Below are 9,878 nucleotides of genomic sequence, written 5' to 3'. Positions count from 1 at the left end.
CACTTCCACGAATCACAAAACTATTTTCCATTGGCTTCACCTCATAATATCCGATCTGAACAATAAAATGTAGTTCGCACAGGTACTTCCGTTAATATATTTGACATTTTATGCGAACCGCTGTAATAACTCAAACCTGATGACCTTGCATTGCTCCTAAAATATATGACATGATATACTGTTACTTTGAAATGATGAAAAACGATAAATATAGAACATAGTCAAGCCACAAAAAAGAAAAAAAAAAAACAACAAATGAATGAAATAGAATAAAAACAAAACTAATACTCGTTATTTGTATGAAATAAAAAATAAAATAAATAAACACATAAAAAAGAATTAAATGCCTGTTTGCTTAAATTCTTGCTAAAACCGCAAAAGGAGCGTATTTTGTCAACACAACAATAAACAATAAAACAAAGCGTTTAGAAAAACAAACGTCGACTAAAGCAAAAATATGCGAAACATGCAAGCATTGCAGAAATCAGAATAATAAAGCACACGACATATAAAAATATAAAAATATGAAAAAAAAACCAAGCCGAAGCTGAAGCCGAAGCGATAACAAAAGTCTGGAACATCTGCAACTAACAACGAACTACTGACAGCAAATTGACAGCGATCAGGTTGGCACATAAGCACATGAACCCTGTACAGTGTATAGTGTACACGCGCTTACGGTTAACATACATGTGTGTGTGGGTACTTACTCATACACAGTCCATTCTTTTTTTGTCGTTGTTGTTAATTTTGCTCCTTCTCCGCACATTTCTCAAGTAAAAACAAAAAGGAATATGAGTTACTCCAGTTGACAGTTGATAAAATACAAAAAAAAAGGAAAAGTAGAGAAATGTGTAAAAAAGTTGATGGCGGTTGGCTGATAACCATGTGTGAAGTGAAAAAAGACATACGTGCGGTGTGGGTAGCTCACTATTGTGCGGTACGAAATTAAATCACATATGAAGAGAAGAGCATTTAGAATAATTTTTTGATGACGTTTTAGTAAATTTGCTAAAGACAATTAATATTTTGATCATGAATCGATTTTTATACCAGATTTGCTACAGAAACCTATAGCCGACCTAAATTTAATCGTAAGCATGTTCAGAGTTTGTAAAGGAACTTTATACGATTAACAATGATTTCTAATGTTATCAGTAATTTAAAGCATATATATATATATATATGTAAGAATCTCTAGAATTTTTTGTATGTTAAGTTATGTGATTGATATCGTAATTTTTAAAAGAAATTGAACTTACCGAATTACTTCTATTTCATAAAGTCAATACAATAAATCCTTTATGTCGTGTTATACCTTAAAGAGCACTAATGCCAGGGATCAAAGTGATTAAGATTATATTTGAAAGAGCTACAAAAAGTTTTTACTGGATATTTATGAATATTATCTGGGAGATATTTATTTCCATCTCCCCTTAAAGGTTTTTAGTTCCGACGTCCGTGGAACGCTGATATAGGTATAGGAATGAGTACTTTGTATGGTACTTAGTTGTTGACTACAATTTGTGAGCTTAAAAAATCACGAATATTACAAACATAAATTTCAATATAAATTTATTTAAAAATTTGTTCGTCCCGTTTGGTACGGTAGTTTTTGAAATATAGTTTGGTTTTTTGACTTTGACTCAAAGGTCTGACATGCCTTATAGCAATGTATTATGATAAATTTCATAGTATGCGACAATTCCTTTAATATTATGAGAACTGTAGTGTGTGGATTTAACTTATTACCATTATTTACTGATCTTTAGAAAATAATGAAAGAATTATTATTGATTTATCAATAATCACTCTTGAATTAAGAAAGTATTATTATTATTAAGAATTGAATTATTATAGCTGCAGGGTCGAATAATTTACTTTTAACAATTTTAAAAGATTAATCAACTTTTGTTTAAGAAGCTAATATTTTTTATATTAAAGAATGCTACCATACCTACATAATAAAACTTTACAAAACTTGCAAACAGTATGAAAGAGAATAAGTACTATTCCTTAATGTGAGTAGCACTATGTGTACAGAGGTATGAAATATTATTTGCTGTACGAATTTCATTCCACAATTACTTCTAATTGCTTAATTCTAAATTAATTTTTTCTTGAAAGTCTTCATTATAAATAAATATCTTAACTGATTTTGTTTTAAAGATGATACGGGTTAATTATATTTCCATTTTTCTTAATTAGAGTAGAATATAAATTAGTAGTGAAGTTGATTAAAGCTTTTCCGATTGCAGAACCTAATATTTATTAATAATAATATTATTAATATTATAAATATCTAGAAAGTAATTATTAATTTGTATTTTATTAATACAAATTTTTATTGTATTTTTTGCATTTTTTTGTTTGGTTTTGTATATTTTCGTCCCATTTGAATTGTGATTCTTATAGAAATACATTATATTGTTCTATTTAATTCATTATTTCAATTTATGAGTGAATTAACTTAAGTTCTATTCCACATATATTATAAAGTTATGGATTAAGAAAAGTATTTATATTTTTTCTGATATAAATTATTATAAACAGTATTAACATATAGTTTAATAGTAATGATAGTACTGTTCTTCATTTTATGCCAGAAAGACTATCAGTGACAACGTACATATAGTATGATCCAGTGAGCAAATAATTAACTTAAGAAAAGTATCTTGAATTTAATTGCCAGCTGCATTGAGTAGTTTATACAAATATAATTGTCGCAATCTATCGCAAAATAAATATATATTGTACTACATTACATTTGAACATTCATAATAAATGAGAATATCATTTCATATATATCAAATATTCTGTAAACATCATAATTTAACTTAAATATAATAGCTAAATTATTTGTGTATTTACTTTACAGTTCTTTGATTCTAGAAGCTTAAGAAATCATTGAAGATTATCAGTGTGGTAGTTACACAAGCAGATTAATCATTTTCCAATATTTTTTCTACTTGACAAATTATTAAAAATTTCTATAACTTTAAAAGAGTTTTTAAGAGCATTGATCGAACGAAGATCCTAAATCAACTCTAAAATAATCCAAAGGATTTACCGAGATATGTGCCAATTACATTTAAAAAACACTAAAACGTTGACCAAGTATTCTCAAATTAGTCTGTTACACACAACTATTTAAGTAGACGTTATTAAAAAACAAGAAGGTAGAAGGTTTTTCAAATTATAAGACCAATGTATAAAGACCATACTTAATTTTTTGAAAATCATTAAAATTATAGTAGTTGAATTGTTATTTCGTCAATTATAATATTCAATGCTTTTCTCACAAACTGAACATACCTACAAATAAAGTACTCAGCTCAACTAATCAACGTCGTGTTTTGTCGAGTGCCCATTTTTGACGTTTGTGCTTTTATTGTTAGTGAAGTGATTAATTCCTTATTTTGTGTAGTTTACACATAAGTTTGTGTGATTTTCTTGTGTTTTGTGTCAATGTGCTTTATTGTGACAATTACAACTACTAATTAACATGTCAGACACATACACGTGCGGTTAATTTCACATTGTTTATTTGGGTTATGCGAAAGTATTGTAGAGTGTACTTGCACTTTTCTACTGTACGAATATTATGTAAAATTTTCGCTTCTTGATATCATATCATAATGACTGTGTCATTTTGATCTAATTGAATTCTTTTCTTTCTTTTTCAGAATCAATTAATTCAACCGAATCATCGCGCTGGTGTCATTGCCACAAGTGGTGATTTAGCTATGCAGGGTGTAACACGTCATCAAGCCGGAAATTACACATGCACAGCATCCAACGTGGAAGGAGATGGCGATAGTAATATCGTTGAGCTGAAAGTGATGTGTAAGTACATTAAAACCGAATGCATAAAAAATATGTGCAGAAAAACTCATTTAAAAAATATATATATTTACATTTTTATGGTGTTTCTTAGCTCCGAGCATATTTTCATATTAAAATAGTTTTTATAGTTTAACAACGTTTTGCATATTTTGCATTAAATATACTATAAAAATATTTACTATAGTTTTTAATGGCATGAAATTTATCGACTCTCTGGTAGTTGTAAGGTTTTTCAACAAAATTTTATTGATTTATTAACAACAATTTTTAAAATATTTTAAATAAACATGCACACTTCAGGGCACTTACACACACGCAAATGACACTTTTGACAAATTTTAAAGTGACACTTTTCACGCCATTACATTGAAGGTTACTGGTAAGCCAGTAACAGCAGCAACAACAACAACAACAACAATACTGACAACGAGAACAACAACAACAGTAACATAAAAAAAATAAAAAATTTGAAATATGAAACAGTAAAAACGTTGACAAAAGTTAAAAGAAAAACAAAAATTGCAATAACCGTGAAAAAAAACCACAAAAGCTACCATACCAATACATAACAACAACAACAACAATCATTTCGGCATTAAATTGAAACAACAACTCATCAACTATAAAAATGTAAATAAAATAAAGTTAACAGTTGTGAAATCAACAGCAAAAACAACAACAACAACAATAATAATAACAACAACAAACACTGATATAATTACTCACACTTTACACGGTCTGTCAGTTGGCGCTCATGGCGTATGAGTGCTTGAAGTGTGTCGGAATTTATTGAAATAATAGGCTTGCGTATGAGTGGACTAATATTATTAATATTATTGAAATAATATTAAAGATTTAGTTTTATTTACTATAAGCTATTTCCTACTTGTAAATAATAATAATAATAGTTATTATTATTATTATTATTATTAAAAGAAGGGATCTTGTACTGCGACCTAAAATATCTATTGTGCCCCTTTATCGGATTAGAGTGTTTCTCCAATCCCGATTTCTTAAAAGAAAGACAGTATAGAGTCTAGTCTGCCCTCCTGGGCATTTCTTCCACTTGTGCATCAGTGCCGGGCACTCCCAAGCACATATAATAAAGTTTCTCTCTCTACTCTACAGTATCTGCAATCTGAGTTGGATTGAATTCCTAACTTCGATAGGTGATTATTCAATCTGCAGTAACCGGTCAATATTCCCGTAATAATTTTTAAGTTATTTTTTGATTGTGCAATCAATCTTTGAAACGTATTAGGTTGTAAGTCCATAAAACCATTTTAGAATGTAAAAGTCTTGGTAGCCTTTCCCAATAGAAGTCTCTTTCTTTTTTTCTCTGCGCCGTTCATAAGAATGGGTAAAGTTTCTTTACCTAGACCACAGAATGGTTCTGGGCCTATCATTCTTGAGGCCGCGCACGCTTCTTGCAAGTTTGTCTGCCATTTCATTGCCTTGAATGGTAACATGTCCGGGAATCCATATAAGGTATGTTCAGCTTGTCAATGCATACTCGTTTGGATGTTACCTGGTAGGATGATATGAGTGCCAATATAGCTGTCTGGCTGTCAGTCAGTATTGCGATTTTACGGTTCCGGTAATTACGTTCAATGATGAAACTGGCGCATCTACCATCGCGTATATTTCAGGTTGAGAAATGGTTGCATTATTTAGCAGTGCTTCCCAGCATCTTTTGCCTGATCCATATACATCAGCTCCAGCTCCCTCACTGGTGTAAATAAATATAATTATAAATATTATTTTTTTTAATTTTAATTTTTAACTTCTTGTTTCACACTATATTAAAAAAATTTTTCTTTTTGCGAATAACTGTATGTAGTAGTAATATAAATATTTTCTTTTAATACTAATGTGAAGTATATTTTAGATATTATTGTTTCATATTAAAAAAGAAACCAATTGTTACAGCAACTGAAAGAATTTAAAAGATAAGCAATTTCGAACACTATGTAGTTCATCCAAAAGAGAATATTTTTTCGGTTTTTTATTTTCTTTTCTATAATCAAAATTTATCAAGTTAATATAATTTTATAAATAATTGAAGACTTATAGTGCATAAAAGTTATTGTAAGTTTTATTAATATTTTTAGCATACACAAGCCTTAATAACAATATGCTTATTATAATTTCAATGATATTGTAAATATATATATATATATATATATTTATATAACTAAAAAACACCTAAAATTGTTCAAAAATAGAAACGGAAATAAAAAAAAAATTGTTAAATAAATTCAAATATATACTAAATTTGCAGATGAAAAAAACAAAACATCAACAAAAGAAGTTTTATTCAATTTCCTACACATGTGCGTACATTTTCATCTCATTTATTTTATTTCTTATCTTTTTTTACATTTCATTCCATTTCGATTTAAATATTTTAAATTTCCTTGCAAATATTGGGTGCACAGCACAGCTACAAAATAACGAAAATATTTTGCTACATTTTATGTATTTCACATACAATCCGCAATCATCAACACTGGCATTCAAAAGTATACATACATACATAAATATGTTCCATACTCGTATGTGTGTATATGTAGGGAATACATAAAATGTTCTCATACATTTGTACATATTTTAGAGTAAACAAATGAGCAAAATACGTTTATGAAAAAGGAGTGAAAAAGTGAAAATAATATGAAATAAAATAAAAAATTGAAAATGAATCTTACCTTAGTTGCTTATGTCAACACAAGCCCACCCACTCACATGAACGATGTAACCCAGTAAACAATTTGAACAACACTGGAGTAGTGGAGATTCATATAACAGCCAGTGTTGTTAGTTAAGTCTTACACTATGTTATAAGCGTACCTAGCATCCAGGCTGTGTATTCAGTCAATATTAAACCTCCAATGTTAAAGAAAAATTACGAAATTACTTATGGGGATATCACAAATGCAAATTTCTACAACCGTACAAACTTTAACGAACACGTAAAACATACGTCGTAAGCAGGCGTACAATGTAAATACGTTTCACAACACTACAAATGGTTATACGCATCGGGATAAGCAGAAACGCAGTCTCAGTTGTCCCATTATTTCAATAGAAAAATTATTAACAGGAAATTTGTTTCAGAGTTTTGTGATTTCGTCGAAATTTGTTAGCACTTCAGATGAATAATATTTTCATCGCGCGATATTAAAGATGCTTTCATAGGACACAATATACTATATATATGTAACTCAGCACCAATTCTTTAAAATGCTGAAAAGGAATAGCACAGTGTTTTTTGTCTTTGTCTCATACAATTTAAATGATTCAGCTAACTTAAACTTCACTTTCAGTGAGCTTTAAATTTATTTTTAAATGTATGGTTTATATCGTTAAACCAAACTAAATATTAATCTTACATATTAAATATTCAAAACAATAACATACATTAAACTTTGCCAGATGCTTTTTACTTAATATCAACCCAGATCTTCTCATAAATTCTTAGCGTGGGTTTTATATGCCTTCTCCACGCTTTTCGCGAAAACCGGTTCTTCAGATGCCTAAATTGAAAAATTTTCGCAGTGCAAATCTGCAACGAATATGCCCCAACTGTTTCCTATTTCGAGTCTTATTCCTCAATAACTTAGTTTTAGATTACTTACTTTTAAGTCGAAATTTAGCGTTAGATGCAGATCATAACATACAGAATGGCTCGCCTATTTTTTGGGTTTGGTAGCTAGAAGAAAAGCTACGCTTGATATCTCGTCAAGATGCGCTTTTATTAAATACAAGGAAAGCTTTTTAAAAGTATCAATAGATTAACACCAATATACGTTTAATATGCTATCATCGGAACCGACAAAATGTACTTCTATTCTCTTACACGAACGAGTACAAGATCACAAGTTCGCAGTTATAAGATAAATATATTGTAGCTTATCTACATTTGCATATTGCTATCTGTTTATTTTCAGACCAAAACACTCTTATGATGGGACGAAGACTACGACTGACAAAATTTAATGTTGGGTGCTGTTGGTGTTTATATTCCAGCTCTTAGTACCATACAGAAATAGGGTTTTATAGTTGCTGTTGCATATTCTCATTTATATGCAAAGAGAATTGTGTGACGATATCCATATTTTATAAGAGGTTCCAAAAGTATGTTCAGCTTTTACAAATTTGATAAAGTTAAAAGTTTGCTGAGTTGAAGTTGAATTCAATTATTTTTCGGAAGTAAATTACCAGACCTATGGACCTTGTTCTTATTTTAATTTTTCTTTAAGATTTGTGACTCTGAGCGTGAAGCTATGTTACTTCAAACAAGTGTCATTTACATAATTCAGATCGTAAAGTTTGCTATATAAACTAAAATTGATAGCATACTCTTTGTTATAATGACATCGGTAATAATGTTAGCGAAGAAGTTGTACAGTTTTGTCTTAACCAGCAGTTTACCAGTATGACAACGCTTTAACAATTGTGCCGCTCACAAAGCGTTAGTGAGAAGTGACGAAAATTCTTTGGAAGTCTATAAAGATGAAATGTAAAAGAAAAGTTATTCGGTTGAACGTTCAACTACAATTTGCTAATTTCTAATTTGGTCTATGCATCATCGATAGTTCTGAATTTAGGGTGGTTTCCATGTAGGTCATGCTCGAAGTCGTCTGCAATACGGTTGTGAGGATATTGTGGAGTACTTTGCGTAATTGTTTAAAAACCTCAATTTCTACATTCCACAAGATAAGTCTGTTTTGCTAGTTTCATTAAAGTTCCACTTTTGAAGCTGCCAGAGAATGATTATAGTGTTTAACGGACACTTGTCCTTAACTAAATGGTTGAATTCGAGAATATTCACATTATTATAAAGATCACGAGATTTTAAGACAAAGTAAAAAAAATTAAATCATATATCAGCAGCTGCGATTTCGCAACAGATACTGAGCTGAATTCATACCTACATCAGTCCACAAAAAATGGGTCAGAAAGTGGGACACCAACCCACTTTATAGTCAACGAAATAAATTCTGATTGCTGTAATTTTTTTTTTTTTTAGTTTTATTTCCTTTTAGCGAATACATTGTTGATTAAATGTAAAAACGTTAACTAATCAAGCGAACAACGAAGTTTTAGCTCATAATGATCTAAGTTAAATAACGATTGGAATACAAGAAGCTACACCATCTAATGCAGCAAATTAATTACTCTGCAAGTGCACAGTCTCCACTACCATTGAAATATTAGAGGCATCTTTGAAGAATATTGAGTATTGTAGCATCTCATAATTAATAGTGGTTAAGTTCATACTTAATGCATGTTTGAATTCTATTTACTCATCAATATGCCTAGAGAGTGAAATAATTTACGCTACAGTGAAGCATTCTAGTGCTATAGTGAAGTATTCTAGTGGTACACACAAATCCTTTCGTTCAATTTATGTATGCAAACCAAAGATTCAATTTGATGTTCTTAATTCCATTAAACCACTTCGATGGCTATGCTTTCAAGTGCGTATAGGTATTTACGGTTTATACTGTACACAAATAGACGGAGTATGCTACATTTTTTACTTATAAATATACATATATATGTACTATATGTGTATATAGGTATATAAATGTGTTTAAACAGCTGACCATATCAAATACCATTGTCGTTAGTTTTAGTGGCTGTATGTGGCTAATAGAATAGTCCAAATTAGTATTGAGGTTTGGAAAATATATTATTTATGTAATTAGATATTTAAATGGAAGCGCAGACTCATATTGAATAAGTGTATATTATAGGAGTATGTGAAGACAATGAATGCTAGTAGGATGAAGGGCTCTTAACATAGATAATACATGGTTTCCACTTCAATATGAAGAAATGTGGTTATAGTGGTGAGATTTAGCTTGACATGTACAGAGATGCCTGAAATTGCATTTGAATGCCATGAAAATTGCATTTCAGAAGCACAAAGAAAATAACTAAGCAAGACAATTTAATTTAAAATTTAAATTTTTTTGCTTTTGTTTTTGTTTTTGATTTTATTTTTTGGGATGGGATGCAGCTTTTAT

This window comes from Teleopsis dalmanni, chromosome 2 (genome assembly GCF_002237135.1).
Source record: "Teleopsis dalmanni isolate 2A chromosome 2, ASM223713v2, whole genome shotgun sequence".
Lineage (NCBI taxonomy): Eukaryota > Metazoa > Arthropoda > Insecta > Diptera > Diopsidae > Teleopsis > Teleopsis dalmanni.
This window is presented reverse-complemented; position numbering follows the sequence as displayed.